The sequence below is a fragment of the Giraffa tippelskirchi genome, chromosome X, assembly GCF_054371585.1.
Source record: "Giraffa tippelskirchi isolate mGirTip1 chromosome X, T2T-mGirTip1v1.2.pri, whole genome shotgun sequence".
NCBI classification, from domain to species: domain Eukaryota; kingdom Metazoa; phylum Chordata; class Mammalia; order Artiodactyla; family Giraffidae; genus Giraffa; species Giraffa tippelskirchi.
The window spans coordinates 73,184,238-73,200,417 of NC_137289.1; positions in this window are offsets into that span (position 1 = coordinate 73,184,238).

Sequence of the window (16,180 nt, forward strand, 5' to 3'; positions counted from 1 at the left end):
TGGCAAGTGCTAGTTGGGAAGTCAGTTTTCAGGGGCAATGGCCGCTGGGTGCACGTGTAAGTGTAGGGTTCCCACACTGTCCAGAACATCAAGGCTCCCTCCACACAGCTCTACCGTCACGTTAGCTCTGCAGCTGAGAGCTCGCGAAACTAGGCCTTTCTCGCCTCGGGAAGTGAGTGCCTGTTTGCAGCCCTCTTGTACTGGCGTCTGTAGAGCCCCACACTTGCTGTGCGGGGAAGGCCTAACAACCCAATCTCTGGGCCTGCCTTTCCTCCCTCAAAGGTGGAGAGCCGGCTCGGCCGCCTTCAAGTTGAAAGTAACATTGGGCTGGGAAGTGCTACCTGGGAAATCAGTTTTCAGGGGCCATAGCCGCTGGGGGCACGTGTATGTGTACAGCCCCGATACTGCCCGGGAACATCAAGGTTCCCTCCACACAGCTCTTCCGTCACTTTAGCTGTGCAGGAGAGAGCTCGCGAAACTAGGCCTTTCTCGGCTCGGGAAGTGAGTGCCTGTTTGCAGGCCTCTTGTACTGGCGTCTGCACAGCCCCACACTTGCTGTGCGAGGGAGGCCTAAAAACCCAATCTCTGGGGCTGCCTTTCCTCCCTCCAAGGAAGACAGCCTGCTCGGCCGCCTTCAAGCTGAAAGTCACATTGGGCTGGGAAGTGCTACATGGGAAATCAGTTTTCAGGGGCCATAGCCGCTGGGTGCTCGTGTATGTGTACAGCCCCGATACTGCCCGGGAACATCAAGGCTCCCTCCACACAGCTCTACCGTCACGTTAGCTCTGCAGGAGAGAGCTCGCGAAACTAGGCCTTTCTTGACTCGGGAAGTGAGGCCCTGGTTGCAGGCCTCTTGTACTAACGTCTGGAGAGCCCCACACTTGTTGTGCGAGGGAGGCCTGAAATCCCACTCTCTGGGGCTGCCTTTCCTCCCTCCAAGGAAGAGAGCCGGCTCGGCCGCCTTCAAGCTGAATGTAACGTTGGGCTGGGAAGTGCTACCTGGCAAATCAGTTTTCAGGGGCCATAGCCGCTGGGTGCACGTGTATGTGTACAGCCCCGATACTGCCCGGGAACATCAAGGTTCCCTCTACACAGCTCTTCCGTAACTTTAGCAGCGCAGGAGAGAGCTCGCGAAACTAGGCCTTTCTTGGCTCGGGAAGTGAGGACCTGCTCGCAGACCAATGGACCGGGCGTTTCCAGAGCTCCACGTTGCCTGCGCGCGGGAGGCCTGAAAACTCACTCTCTGGGGCTGCCTTTCCTCCCTCCAAGGAAGAGAGACGGCTCGGCCGCCTTCAAGCTGAAAGTAACATTGGGCTGGGAAGTGCTACCTGGGAAATCAGTTTTCAGGGGCCATAGCCGCTGGGTGCACGTGTATGTGTACAGCCCCGATACTGCCCGGGAACATCAAGGTTCCCTCCACACAGCTCTTCCGTCACTTTAGCTGTGCAGGAGAGAGCTCGCGAAACTAGGCCTTTCTCGGCTCGGGAAGTGAGTGCCTGTTTGCAGGCCTCTTGTACTGGCGTCTGCACAGCCCCACACTTGCTGTGCGAGGGAGGCCTAAAAACCCAATCTCTGGGGCTGCCTTTCCTCCCTCCAAGGAAGACAGCCTGCTCGGCCGCCTTCAAGCTGAAAGTCACATTGGGCTGGGAAGTGCTACATGGGAAATCAGTTTTCAGGGGCCATAGCCGCTGGGTGCTCGTGTATGTGTACAGCCCCGATACTGCCCGGGAACATCAAGGCTCCCTCCACACAGCTCTACCGTCACGTTAGCTCTGCAGGAGAGAGCTCGCGAAACTAGGCCTTTCTTGACTCGGGAAGTGAGGCCCTGGTTGCAGGCCTCTTGTACTGGCGTCTGCAGAGCCCCACACTTGCTGTGCGAGGGAGGCCTGAAATCCCACTCTCTGGGGCTGCCTTTCCTCCCTCCAAGGAAGAGAGCCGGCTCGGCCGCCTTCAAGCTGAATGTAACGTTGGGCTGGGAAGTGCTACCTGGCAAATCAGTTTTCAGGGGCCATAGCCGCTGGGTGCACGTGTATGTGTACAGCCCCGATACTGCCCGGGAACATCAAGGTTCCCTCTACACAGCTCTTCCGTAACTTTAGCAGCGCAGGAGAGAGCTCGCGAAACTAGGCCTTTCTTGGCTCGGGAAGTGAGGACCTGCTCGCAGACCAATGGACCGGGCGTTTCCAGAACTCCACGTTGCCTGCGCGCGGGAGGCCTGAAAACTCACTCTCTGGGGCTGCCTTTCCTCCCTCCAAGGAAGAGAGACGGCTCGGCCGCCTTCAAGCTGAAAGTAACATTGGGCTGGGAAGTGCTACCTGGGAAATCAGTTTTCAGTGGCCATAGCCGCTGGGGGCACGTGTATGTGTACAGCCCCGATACTGCCCGGGAACATCAAGGTTCCCTCCACTCAGCTCTTCCGTCACTTTAGCTGTGCAGGAGAGAGCTCGCGAAACTAGGCCTTTCTTGGCTCGGGAAGTGAGTGCCTGTTTGCAGGCCTCTTGTACTGGCGTCTGCACAGCCCCACACTTGCTGTGCGAGGGAGGCCTAAAAACCCAATCTCTGGGGCTGCCTTTCCTCCCTCCAAGGAAGACAGCCTGCTCGGCCGCCTTCAAGCTGAAAGTCACATTGGGCTGGGAAGTGCTACATGGGAAATCAGTTTTCAGGGGCCATAGCCGCTGGGTGCTCGTGTATGTGTACAGCCCCGATACTGCCCAGGAACATCAAGGCTCCCTCCACACAGCTCTACCGTCACGTTAGCTCTGCAGGAGAGAGCTCGCGAAACTAGGCCTTTCTTGACTCGGGAAGTGAGGCCCTGGTTGCAGGCCTCTTGTACTAACGTCTGGAGAGCCCCACACTTGTTGTGCGAGGGAGGCCTGAAATCCCACTCTCTGGGGCTGCCTTTCCTCCCTCCAAGGAAGAGAGCCGGCTCGGCCGCCTTCAAGCTGAATGTAACGTTGGGCTGGGAAGTGCTACCTGGCAAATCAGTTTTCAGGGGCCATAGCCGCTGGGTGCACGTGTATGTGTACAGCCCCGATACTGCCCGGGAACATCAAGGTTCCCTCTACACAGCTCTTCCGTAACTTTAGCAGCGCAGGAGAGAGCTCGCGAAACTAGGCCTTTCTTGGCTCGGGAAGTGAGGACCTGCTCGCAGACCAATGGACCGGGCGTTTCCAGAGCTCCACGTTGCCTGCGCGCGGGAGGCCTGAAAACTCACTCTCTGGGGCTGCCTTTCCTCCCTCCAAGGAAGAGAGACGGCTCGGCCGCCTTCAAGCTGAAAGTAACATTGGGCTGGGAAGTGCTACCTGGGAAATCAGTTTTCAGGGGCCATAGCCGCTGGGTGCACGTGTATGTGTACAGCCCCGATACTGCCCGGGAACATCAAGGTTCCCTCCACACAGCTCTTCCGTCACTTTAGCTGTGCAGGAGAGAGCTCGCGAAACTAGGCCTTTCTCGGCTCGGGAAGTGAGTGCCTGTTTGCAGGCCTCTTGTACTGGCGTCTGCACAGCCCCACACTTGCTGTGCGAGGGAGGCCTAAAAACCCAATCTCTGGGGCTGCCTTTCCTCCCTCCAAGGAAGACAGCCTGCTCGGCCGCCTTCAAGCTGAAAGTCACATTGGGCTGGGAAGTGCTACATGGGAAATCAGTTTTCAGGGGCCATAGCCGCTGGGTGCTCGTGTATGTGTACAGCCCCGATACTGCCCGGGAACATCAAGGCTCCCTCCACACAGCTCTACCGTCACGTTAGCTCTGCAGGAGAGAGCTCGCGAAACTAGGCCTTTCTTGACTCGGGAAGTGAGGCCCTGGTTGCAGGCCTCTTGTACTGGCGTCTGCAGAGCCCCACACTTGCTGTGCGAGGGAGGCCTGAAATCCCACTCTCTGGGGCTGCCTTTCCTCCCTCCAAGGAAGAGAGCCGGCTCGGCCGCCTTCAAGCTGAATGTAACGTTGGGCTGGGAAGTGCTACCTGGCAAATCAGTTTTCAGGGGCCATAGCCGCTGGGTGCACGTGTATGTGTACAGCCCCGATACTGCCCGGGAACATCAAGGTTCCCTCTACACAGCTCTTCCGTAACTTTAGCAGCGCAGGAGAGAGCTCGCGAAACTAGGCCTTTCTTGGCTCGGGAAGTGAGGACCTGCTCGCAGACCAATGGACCGGGCGTTTCCAGAACTCCACGTTGCCTGCGCGCGGGAGGCCTGAAAACTCACTCTCTGGGGCTGCCTTTCCTCCCTCCAAGGAAGAGAGACGGCTCGGCCGCCTTCAAGCTGAAAGTAACATTGGGCTGGGAAGTGCTACCTGGGAAATCAGTTTTCAGGGGCCATAGCCGCTGGGTGCACGTGTATGTGTACAGCCCCGATACTGCCCGGGAACATCAAGGTTCCCTCTACACAGCTCTTCCGTCACTTTAGCTGTGCAGGAGAGAGCTCGCGAAACTAGGCCTTTCTTGGCTCGGGAAGTGAGGACCTGCTCGCAGACCAATGGACCGGGCGTTTCCAGAGCTCCACGTTGCCTGCGCGCGGGAGGCCTGAAAACTCACTCTCTGGGGCTGCCTTTCCTCCCTCCAAGGAAGAGAGCCTGCCCGGCCGCCTTCTGGCTGAAAGTCAAATCTGGCTGGGAAGTGGTAGTTGGGAAGTCAGTTTTCAGGGGCAATGTCCGCTAGGTGTACGTGCATGCCTAGGGTTCCCACACTGCCCAGAACACCAAGGTTCCCTCCACACAGCTCTTCCGTCACGTTAGCTCTGCAGGAGAGAGCTCGCGAAACTAGGCCTTTCTCGGCTCGGGAAGTGAGTGCCTGTTTGCAGGCCTCTTGTACTGGCGTCTGCAGAGCCCCACACTTGCTGTGCGAGGGAGGCCTAAAAACCCAATCTCTGGGGCTGCCTTTCCTCCCTCCAAGGAAGACAGCCTGCTCGGCCGCCTGCAAGCTGAAAGTCACATTGGGCTGGGAAATGCTACCTGGGAAGTCAGTTTTCAGGGGCCATGGCCGCTGGCTGCACGTTTACAGCTAGGCCTCCCACACTGCCCGGGAACATCAAGGCTCCCTCCAAACAGCTCTTCCGTCACGTTTGCCCTGCAGGAGAGAGATCGCGAAACTAGGCCTTTCTCGGCTCGGGAAGTGAGTGCCTGTTTGCAGGCCGCTTTTATTGGCGTCTGCAGAGCCCCACACTTGCTGTGCGAGGGAGGCCTAAAAACCCAATCTCTGGGGCTGCCTTTCCTCCCTCCAAGGAAGAGAGCCTGCCCGGCCGCCTTCTGGCTGAAAGTCACATCGGGCTGGCAAGTGCTAGTTGGGAAGTCAGTTTTCAGGGGCAATGGCCGCTGGGTGCACGTGTAAGTGTAGGGTTCCCACACTGTCCAGAACATCAAGGCTCCCTCCACACAGCTCTACCGTCACGTTAGCTCTGCAGCTGAGAGCTCGCGAAACTAGGCCTTTCTCGCCTCGGGAAGTGAGTGCCTGTTTGCAGCCCTCTTGTACTGGCGTCTGTAGAGCCCCACACTTGCTGTGCGGGGAAGGCCTAACAACCCAATCTCTGGGCCTGCCTTTCCTCCCTCAAAGGTGGAGAGCCGGCTCGGCCGCCTTCAAGTTGAAAGTAACATTGGGCTGGGAAGTGCTACCTGGGAAATCAGTTTTCAGGGGCCATAGCCGCTGGGGGCACGTGTATGTGTACAGCCCCGATACTGCCCGGGAACATCAAGGTTCCCTCCACACAGCTCTTCCGTCACTTTAGCTGTGCAGGAGAGAGCTCGCGAAACTAGGCCTTTCTCGGCTCGGGAAGTGAGTGCCTGTTTGCAGGCCTCTTGTACTGGCGTCTGCACAGCCCCACACTTGCTGTGCGAGGGAGGCCTAAAAACCCAATCTCTGGGGCTGCCTTTCCTCCCTCCAAGGAAGACAGCCTGCTCGGCCGCCTTCAAGCTGAAAGTCACATTGGGCTGGGAAGTGCTACATGGGAAATCAGTTTTCAGGGGCCATAGCCGCTGGGTGCTCGTGTATGTGTACAGCCCCGATACTGCCCGGGAACATCAAGGCTCCCTCCACACAGCTCTACCGTCACGTTAGCTCTGCAGGAGAGAGCTCGCGAAACTAGGCCTTTCTTGACTCGGGAAGTGAGGCCCTGGTTGCAGGCCTCTTGTACTAACGTCTGGAGAGCCCCACACTTGTTGTGCGAGGGAGGCCTGAAATCCCACTCTCTGGGGCTGCCTTTCCTCCCTCCAAGGAAGAGAGCCGGCTCGGCCGCCTTCAAGCTGAATGTAACGTTGGGCTGGGAAGTGCTACCTGGCAAATCAGTTTTCAGGGGCCATAGCCGCTGGGTGCACGTGTATGTGTACAGCCCCGATACTGCCCGGGAACATCAAGGTTCCCTCTACACAGCTCTTCCGTAACTTTAGCAGCGCAGGAGAGAGCTCGCGAAACTAGGCCTTTCTTGGCTCGGGAAGTGAGGACCTGCTCGCAGACCAATGGACCGGGCGTTTCCAGAGCTCCACGTTGCCTGCGCGCGGGAGGCCTGAAAACTCACTCTCTGGGGCTGCCTTTCCTCCCTCCAAGGAAGAGAGACGGCTCGGCCGCCTTCAAGCTGAAAGTAACATTGGGCTGGGAAGTGCTACCTGGGAAATCAGTTTTCAGGGGCCATAGCCGCTGGGTGCACGTGTATGTGTACAGCCCCGATACTGCCCGGGAACATCAAGGTTCCCTCCACACAGCTCTTCCGTCACTTTAGCTGTGCAGGAGAGAGCTCGCGAAACTAGGCCTTTCTCGGCTCGGGAAGTGAGTGCCTGTTTGCAGGCCTCTTGTACTGGCGTCTGCACAGCCCCACACTTGCTGTGCGAGGGAGGCCTAAAAACCCAATCTCTGGGGCTGCCTTTCCTCCCTCCAAGGAAGACAGCCTGCTCGGCCGCCTTCAAGCTGAAAGTCACATTGGGCTGGGAAGTGCTACATGGGAAATCAGTTTTCAGGGGCCATAGCCGCTGGGTGCTCGTGTATGTGTACAGCCCCGATACTGCCCGGGAACATCAAGGCTCCCTCCACACAGCTCTACCGTCACGTTAGCTCTGCAGGAGAGAGCTCGCGAAACTAGGCCTTTCTTGACTCGGGAAGTGAGGCCCTGGTTGCAGGCCTCTTGTACTGGCGTCTGCAGAGCCCCACACTTGCTGTGCGAGGGAGGCCTGAAATCCCACTCTCTGGGGCTGCCTTTCCTCCCTCCAAGGAAGAGAGCCGGCTCGGCCGCCTTCAAGCTGAATGTAACGTTGGGCTGGGAAGTGCTACCTGGCAAATCAGTTTTCAGGGGCCATAGCCGCTGGGTGCACGTGTATGTGTACAGCCCCGATACTGCCCGGGAACATCAAGGTTCCCTCTACACAGCTCTTCCGTAACTTTAGCAGCGCAGGAGAGAGCTCGCGAAACTAGGCCTTTCTTGGCTCGGGAAGTGAGGACCTGCTCGCAGACCAATGGACCGGGCGTTTCCAGAACTCCACGTTGCCTGCGCGCGGGAGGCCTGAAAACTCACTCTCTGGGGCTGCCTTTCCTCCCTCCAAGGAAGAGAGACGGCTCGGCCGCCTTCAAGCTGAAAGTAACATTGGGCTGGGAAGTGCTACCTGGGAAATCAGTTTTCAGGGGCCATAGCCGCTGGGTGCACGTGTATGTGTACAGCCCCGATACTGCCCGGGAACATCAAGGTTCCCTCTACACAGCTCTTCCGTCACTTTAGCTGTGCAGGAGAGAGCTCGCGAAACTAGGCCTTTCTTGGCTCGGGAAGTGAGGACCTGCTCGCAGACCAATGGACCGGGCGTTTCCAGAGCTCCACGTTGCCTGCGCGCGGGAGGCCTGAAAACTCACTCTCTGGGGCTGCCTTTCCTCCCTCCAAGGAAGAGAGCCTGCCCGGCCGCCTTCTGGCTGAAAGTCAAATCTGGCTGGGAAGTGGTAGTTGGGAAGTCAGTTTTCAGGGGCAATGTCCGCTAGGTGTACGTGCATGCCTAGGGTTCCCACACTGCCCAGAACACCAAGGTTCCCTCCACACAGCTCTTCCGTCACGTTAGCTCTGCAGGAGAGAGCTCGCGAAACTAGGCCTTTCTCGGCTCGGGAAGTGAGTGCCTGTTTGCAGGCCTCTTGTACTGGCGTCTGCAGAGCCCCACACTTGCTGTGCGAGGGAGGCCTAAAAACCCAATCTCTGGGGCTGCCTTTCCTCCCTCCAAGGAAGACAGCCTGCTCGGCCGCCTGCAAGCTGAAAGTCACATTGGGCTGGGAAATGCTACCTGGGAAGTCAGTTTTCAGGGGCCATGGCCGCTGGCTGCACGTTTACAGCTAGGCCTCCCACACTGCCCGGGAACATCAAGGCTCCCTCCAAACAGCTCTTCCGTCACGTTTGCCCTGCAGGAGAGAGATCGCGAAACTAGGCCTTTCTCGGCTCGGGAAGTGAGTGCCTGTTTGCAGGCCGCTTTTATTGGCGTCTGCAGAGCCCCACACTTGCTGTGCGAGGGAGGCCTAAAAACCCAATCTCTGGGGCTGCCTTTCCTCCCTCCAAGGAAGAGAGCCTGCCCGGCCGCCTTCTGGCTGAAAGTCACATCGGGCTGGCAAGTGCTAGTTGGGAAGTCAGTTTTCAGGGGCAATGGCCGCTGGGTGCACGTGTAAGTGTAGGGTTCCCACACTGTCCAGAACATCAAGGCTCCCTCCACACAGCTCTACCGTCACGTTAGCTCTGCAGCTGAGAGCTCGCGAAACTAGGCCTTTCTCGCCTCGGGAAGTGAGTGCCTGTTTGCAGCCCTCTTGTACTGGCGTCTGTAGAGCCCCACACTTGCTGTGCGGGGAAGGCCTAACAACCCAATCTCTGGGCCTGCCTTTCCTCCCTCAAAGGTGGAGAGCCGGCTCGGCCGCCTTCAAGTTGAAAGTAACATTGGGCTGGGAAGTGCTACCTGGGAAATCAGTTTTCAGGGGCCATAGCCGCTGGGGGCACGTGTATGTGTACAGCCCCGATACTGCCCGGGAACATCAAGGTTCCCTCCACACAGCTCTTCCGTCACTTTAGCTGTGCAGGAGAGAGCTCGCGAAACTAGGCCTTTCTCGGCTCGGGAAGTGAGTGCCTGTTTGCAGGCCTCTTGTACTGGCGTCTGCACAGCCCCACACTTGCTGTGCGAGGGAGGCCTAAAAACCCAATCTCTGGGGCTGCCTTTCCTCCCTCCAAGGAAGACAGCCTGCTCGGCCGCCTTCAAGCTGAAAGTCACATTGGGCTGGGAAGTGCTACATGGGAAATCAGTTTTCAGGGGCCATAGCCGCTGGGTGCTCGTGTATGTGTACAGCCCCGATACTGCCCGGGAACATCAAGGCTCCCTCCACACAGCTCTACCGTCACGTTAGCTCTGCAGGAGAGAGCTCGCGAAACTAGGCCTTTCTTGACTCGGGAAGTGAGGCCCTGGTTGCAGGCCTCTTGTACTAACGTCTGGAGAGCCCCACACTTGTTGTGCGAGGGAGGCCTGAAATCCCACTCTCTGGGGCTGCCTTTCCTCCCTCCAAGGAAGAGAGCCGGCTCGGCCGCCTTCAAGCTGAATGTAACGTTGGGCTGGGAAGTGCTACCTGGCAAATCAGTTTTCAGGGGCCATAGCCGCTGGGTGCACGTGTATGTGTACAGCCCCGATACTGCCCGGGAACATCAAGGTTCCCTCTACACAGCTCTTCCGTAACTTTAGCAGCGCAGGAGAGAGCTCGCGAAACTAGGCCTTTCTTGGCTCGGGAAGTGAGGACCTGCTCGCAGACCAATGGACCGGGCGTTTCCAGAGCTCCACGTTGCCTGCGCGCGGGAGGCCTGAAAACTCACTCTCTGGGGCTGCCTTTCCTCCCTCCAAGGAAGAGAGACGGCTCGGCCGCCTTCAAGCTGAAAGTAACATTGGGCTGGGAAGTGCTACCTGGGAAATCAGTTTTCAGGGGCCATAGCCGCTGGGTGCACGTGTATGTGTACAGCCCCGATACTGCCCGGGAACATCAAGGTTCCCTCCACACAGCTCTTCCGTCACTTTAGCTGTGCAGGAGAGAGCTCGCGAAACTAGGCCTTTCTCGGCTCGGGAAGTGAGTGCCTGTTTGCAGGCCTCTTGTACTGGCGTCTGCACAGCCCCACACTTGCTGTGCGAGGGAGGCCTAAAAACCCAATCTCTGGGGCTGCCTTTCCTCCCTCCAAGGAAGACAGCCTGCTCGGCCGCCTTCAAGCTGAAAGTCACATTGGGCTGGGAAGTGCTACATGGGAAATCAGTTTTCAGGGGCCATAGCCGCTGGGTGCTCGTGTATGTGTACAGCCCCGATACTGCCCGGGAACATCAAGGCTCCCTCCACACAGCTCTACCGTCACGTTAGCTCTGCAGGAGAGAGCTCGCGAAACTAGGCCTTTCTTGACTCGGGAAGTGAGGCCCTGGTTGCAGGCCTCTTGTACTGGCGTCTGCAGAGCCCCACACTTGCTGTGCGAGGGAGGCCTGAAATCCCACTCTCTGGGGCTGCCTTTCCTCCCTCCAAGGAAGAGAGCCGGCTCGGCCGCCTTCAAGCTGAATGTAACGTTGGGCTGGGAAGTGCTACCTGGCAAATCAGTTTTCAGGGGCCATAGCCGCTGGGTGCACGTGTATGTGTACAGCCCCGATACTGCCCGGGAACATCAAGGTTCCCTCTACACAGCTCTTCCGTAACTTTAGCAGCGCAGGAGAGAGCTCGCGAAACTAGGCCTTTCTTGGCTCGGGAAGTGAGGACCTGCTCGCAGACCAATGGACCGGGCGTTTCCAGAACTCCACGTTGCCTGCGCGCGGGAGGCCTGAAAACTCACTCTCTGGGGCTGCCTTTCCTCCCTCCAAGGAAGAGAGACGGCTCGGCCGCCTTCAAGCTGAAAGTAACATTGGGCTGGGAAGTGCTACCTGGGAAATCAGTTTTCAGGGGCCATAGCCGCTGGGTGCACGTGTATGTGTACAGCCCCGATACTGCCCGGGAACATCAAGGTTCCCTCTACACAGCTCTTCCGTCACTTTAGCTGTGCAGGAGAGAGGTCGCGAAACTAGGCCTTTCTTGGCTCGGGAAGTGAGGACCTGCTCGCAGACCAATGGACCGGGCGTTTCCAGAGCTCCACGTTGCCTGCGCGCGGGAGGCCTGAAAACTCACTCTCTGGGGCTGCCTTTCCTCCCTCCAAGGAAGAGAGCCTGCCCGGCCGCCTTCTGGCTGAAAGTCAAATCTGGCTGGGAAGTGGTAGTTGGGAAGTCAGTTTTCAGGGGCAATGTCCGCTAGGTGTACGTGCATGCCTAGGGTTCCCACACTGCCCAGAACACCAAGGTTCCCTCCACACAGCTCTTCCGTCACGTTAGCTCTGCAGGAGAGAGCTCGCGAAACTAGGCCTTTCTCGGCTCGGGAAGAGAGTGCCTGTTTGCAGGCCTCTTGTACTGGCGTCTGCAGAGCCCCACACTTGCTGTGCGAGGGAGGCCTAAAAACCCAATCTCTGGGGCTGCCTTTCCTCCCTCCAAGGAAGACAGCCTGCTCGGCCGCCTGCAAGCTGAAAGTCACATTGGGCTGGGAAATGCTACCTGGGAAGTCAGTTTTCAGGGGCCATGGCCGCTGGCTGCACGTTTACAGCTAGGCCTCCCACACTGCCCGGGAACATCAAGGCTCCCTCCAAACAGCTCTTCCGTCACGTTTGCCCTGCAGGAGAGAGATCGCGAAACTAGGCCTTTCTCGGCTCGGGAAGTGAGTGCCTGTTTGCAGGCCGCTTTTATTGGCGTCTGCAGAGCCCCACACTTGCTGTGCGAGGGAGGCCTAAAAACCCAATCTCTGGGGCTGCCTTTCCTCCCTCCAAGGAAGAGAGCCTGCCCGGCCGCCTTCTGGCTGAAAGTCACATCGGGCTGGCAAGTGCTAGTTGGGAAGTCAGTTTTCAGGGGCAATGGCCGCTGGGTGCACGTGTAAGTGTAGGGTTCCCACACTGTCCAGAACATCAAGGCTCCCTCCACACAGCTCTACCGTCACGTTAGCTCTGCAGCTGAGAGCTCGCGAAACTAGGCCTTTCTCGCCTCGGGAAGTGAGTGCCTGTTTGCAGCCCTCTTGTACTGGCGTCTGTAGAGCCCCACACTTGCTGTGCGGGGAAGGCCTAACAACCCAATCTCTGGGCCTGCCTTTCCTCCCTCAAAGGTGGAGAGCCGGCTCGGCCGCCTTCAAGTTGAAAGTAACATTGGGCTGGGAAGTGCTACCTGGGAAATCAGTTTTCAGGGGCCATAGCCGCTGGGGGCACGTGTATGTGTACAGCCCCGATACTGCCCGGGAACATCAAGGTTCCCTCCACACAGCTCTTCCGTCACTTTAGCTGTGCAGGAGAGAGCTCGCGAAACTAGGCCTTTCTCGGCTCGGGAAGTGAGTGCCTGTTTGCAGGCCTCTTGTACTGGCGTCTGCACAGCCCCACACTTGCTGTGCGAGGGAGGCCTAAAAACCCAATCTCTGGGGCTGCCTTTCCTCCCTCCAAGGAAGACAGCCTGCTCGGCCGCCTTCAAGCTGAAAGTCACATTGGGCTGGGAAGTGCTACATGGGAAATCAGTTTTCAGGGGCCATAGCCGCTGGGTGCTCGTGTATGTGTACAGCCCCGATACTGCCCGGGAACATCAAGGCTCCCTCCACACAGCTCTACCGTCACGTTAGCTCTGCAGGAGAGAGCTCGCGAAACTAGGCCTTTCTTGACTCGGGAAGTGAGGCCCTGGTTGCAGGCCTCTTGTACTAACGTCTGGAGAGCCCCACACTTGTTGTGCGAGGGAGGCCTGAAATCCCACTCTCTGGGGCTGCCTTTCCTCCCTCCAAGGAAGAGAGCCGGCTCGGCCGCCTTCAAGCTGAATGTAACGTTGGGCTGGGAAGTGCTACCTGGCAAATCAGTTTTCAGGGGCCATAGCCGCTGGGTGCACGTGTATGTGTACAGCCCCGATACTGCCCGGGAACATCAAGGTTCCCTCTACACAGCTCTTCCGTAACTTTAGCAGCGCAGGAGAGAGCTCGCGAAACTAGGCCTTTCTTGGCTCGGGAAGTGAGGACCTGCTCGCAGACCAATGGACCGGGCGTTTCCAGAGCTCCACGTTGCCTGCGCGCGGGAGGCCTGAAAACTCACTCTCTGGGGCTGCCTTTCCTCCCTCCAAGGAAGAGAGACGGCTCGGCCGCCTTCAAGCTGAAAGTAACATTGGGCTGGGAAGTGCTACCTGGGAAATCAGTTTTCAGGGGCCATAGCCGCTGGGTGCACGTGTATGTGTACAGCCCCGATACTGCCCGGGAACATCAAGGTTCCCTCCACACAGCTCTTCCGTCACTTTAGCTGTGCAGGAGAGAGCTCGCGAAACTAGGCCTTTCTCGGCTCGGGAAGTGAGTGCCTGTTTGCAGGCCTCTTGTACTGGCGTCTGCACAGCCCCACACTTGCTGTGCGAGGGAGGCCTAAAAACCCAATCTCTGGGGCTGCCTTTCCTCCCTCCAAGGAAGACAGCCTGCTCGGCCACCTTCAAGCTGAAAGTCACATTGGGCTGGGAAGTGCTACATGGGAAATCAGTTTTCAGGGGCCATAGCCGCTGGGTGCTCGTGTATGTGTACAGCCCCGATACTGCCCGGGAACATCAAGGCTCCCTCCACACAGCTCTACCGTCACGTTAGCTCTGCAGGAGAGAGCTCGCGAAACTAGGCCTTTCTTGACTCGGGAAGTGAGGCCCTGGTTGCAGGCCTCTTGTACTGGCGTCTGCAGAGCCCCACACTTGCTGTGCGAGGGAGGCCTGAAATCCCACTCTCTGGGGCTGCCTTTCCTCCCTCCAAGGAAGAGAGCCGGCTCGGCCGCCTTCAAGCTGAATGTAACGTTGGGCTGGGAAGTGCTACCTGGCAAATCAGTTTTCAGGGGCCATAGCCGCTGGGTGCACGTGTATGTGTACAGCCCCGATACTGCCCGGGAACATCAAGGTTCCCTCTACACAGCTCTTCCGTAACTTTAGCAGCGCAGGAGAGAGCTCGCGAAACTAGGCCTTTCTTGGCTCGGGAAGTGAGGACCTGCTCGCAGACCAATGGACCGGGCGTTTCCAGAACTCCACGTTGCCTGCGCGCGGGAGGCCTGAAAACTCACTCTCTGGGGCTGCCTTTCCTCCCTCCAAGGAAGAGAGACGGCTCGGCCGCCTTCAAGCTGAAAGTAACATTGGGCTGGGAAGTGCTACCTGGGAAATCAGTTTTCAGGGGCCATAGCCGCTGGGTGCACGTGTATGTGTACAGCCCCGATACTGCCCGGGAACATCAAGGTTCCCTCTACATAGCTCTTCCGTCACTTTAGCTGTGCAGGAGAGAGGTCGCGAAACTAGGCCTTTCTTGGCTCGGGAAGTGGGGACCTGCTCGCAGACCAATGGACCGGGCGTTTCCAGAGCTCCACGTTGCCTGCGCGCGGGAGGCCTGAAAACTCACTCTCTGGGGCTGCCTTTCCTCCCTCCAAGGAAGAGAGCCTGCCCGGCCGCCTTCTGGCTGAAAGTCAAATCTGGCTGGGAAGTGGTAGTTGGGAAGTCAGTTTTCAGGGGCAATGTCCGCTAGGTGTACGTGCATGCCTAGGGTTCCCACACTGCCCAGAACACCAAGGTTCCCTCCACACAGCTCTTCCGTCACGTTAGCTCTGCAGGAGAGAGCTCGCGAAACTAGGCCTTTCTCGGCTCGGGAAGTGAGTGCCTGTTTGCAGGCCTCTTGTACTGGCGTCTGCAGAGCCCCACACTTGCTGTGCGAGGGAGGCCTAAAAACCCAATCTCTGGGGCTGCCTTTCCTCCCTCCAAGGAAGACAGCCTGCTCGGCCGCCTGCAAGCTGAAAGTCACATTGGGCTGGGAAATGCTACCTGGGAAGTCAGTTTTCAGGGGCCATGGCCGCTGGCTGCACGTTTACAGCTAGGCCTCCCACACTGCCCGGGAACATCAAGGCTCCCTCCAAACAGCTCTTCCGTCACGTTTGCCCTGCAGGAGAGAGATCGCGAAACTAGGCCTTTCTCGGCTCGGGAAGTGAGTGCCTGTTTGCAGGCCGCTTTTATTGGCGTCTGCAGAGCCCCACACTTGCTGTGCGAGGGAGGCCTAAAAACCCAATCTCTGGGGCTGCCTTTCCTCCCTCCAAGGAAGAGAGCCTGCCCGGCCGCCTTCTGGCTGAAAGTCACATCGGGCTGGCAAGTGCTAGTTGGGAAGTCAGTTTTCAGGGGCAATGGCCGCTGGGTGCACGTGTAAGTGTAGGGTTCCCACACTGTCCAGAACATCAAGGCTCCCTCCACACAGCTCTACCGTCACGTTAGCTCTGCAGCTGAGAGCTCGCGAAACTAGGCCTTTCTCGCCTCGGGAAGTGAGTGCCTGTTTGCAGCCCTCTTGTACTGGCGTCTGTAGAGCCCCACACTTGCTGTGCGGGGAAGGCCTAACAACCCAATCTCTGGGCCTGCCTTTCCTCCCTCAAAGGTGGAGAGCCGGCTCGGCCGCCTTCAAGTTGAAAGTAACATTGGGCTGGGAAGTGCTACCTGGGAAATCAGTTTTCAGGGGCCATAGCTGCTGGGGGCACGTGTATGTGTACAGCCCCGATACTGCCCGGGAACATCAAGGTTCCCTCCACACAGCTCTTCCGTCACTTTAGCTGTGCAGGAGAGAGCTCGCGAAACTAGGCCTTTCTCGGCTCGGGAAGTGAGTGCCTGTTTGCAGGCCTCTTGTACTGGCGTCTGCACAGCCCCACACTTGCTGTGCGAGGGAGGCCTAAAAACCCAATCTCTGGGGCTGCCTTTCCTCCCTCCAAGGAAGACAGCCTGCTCGGCCGCCTTCAAGCTGAAAGTCACATTGGGCTGGGAAGTGCTACATGGGAAATCAGTTTTCAGGGGCCATAGCCGCTGGGTGCTCGTGTATGTGTACAGCCCCGATACTGCCCGGGAACATCAAGGCTCCCTCCACACAGCTCTACCGTCACGTTAGCTCTGCAGGAGAGAGCTCGCGAAACTAGGCCTTTCTTGACTCGGGAAGTGAGGCCCTGGTTGCAGGCCTCTTGTACTAACGTCTGGAGAGCCCCACACTTGTTGTGCGAGGGAGGCCTGAAATCCCACTCTCTGGGGCTGCCTTTCCTCCCTCCAAGGAAGAGAGCCGGCTCGGCCGCCTTCAAGCTGAATGTAACGTTGGGCTGGGAAGTGCTACCTGGCAAATCAGTTTTCAGGGGCCATAGCCGCTGGGTGCACGTGTATGTGTACAG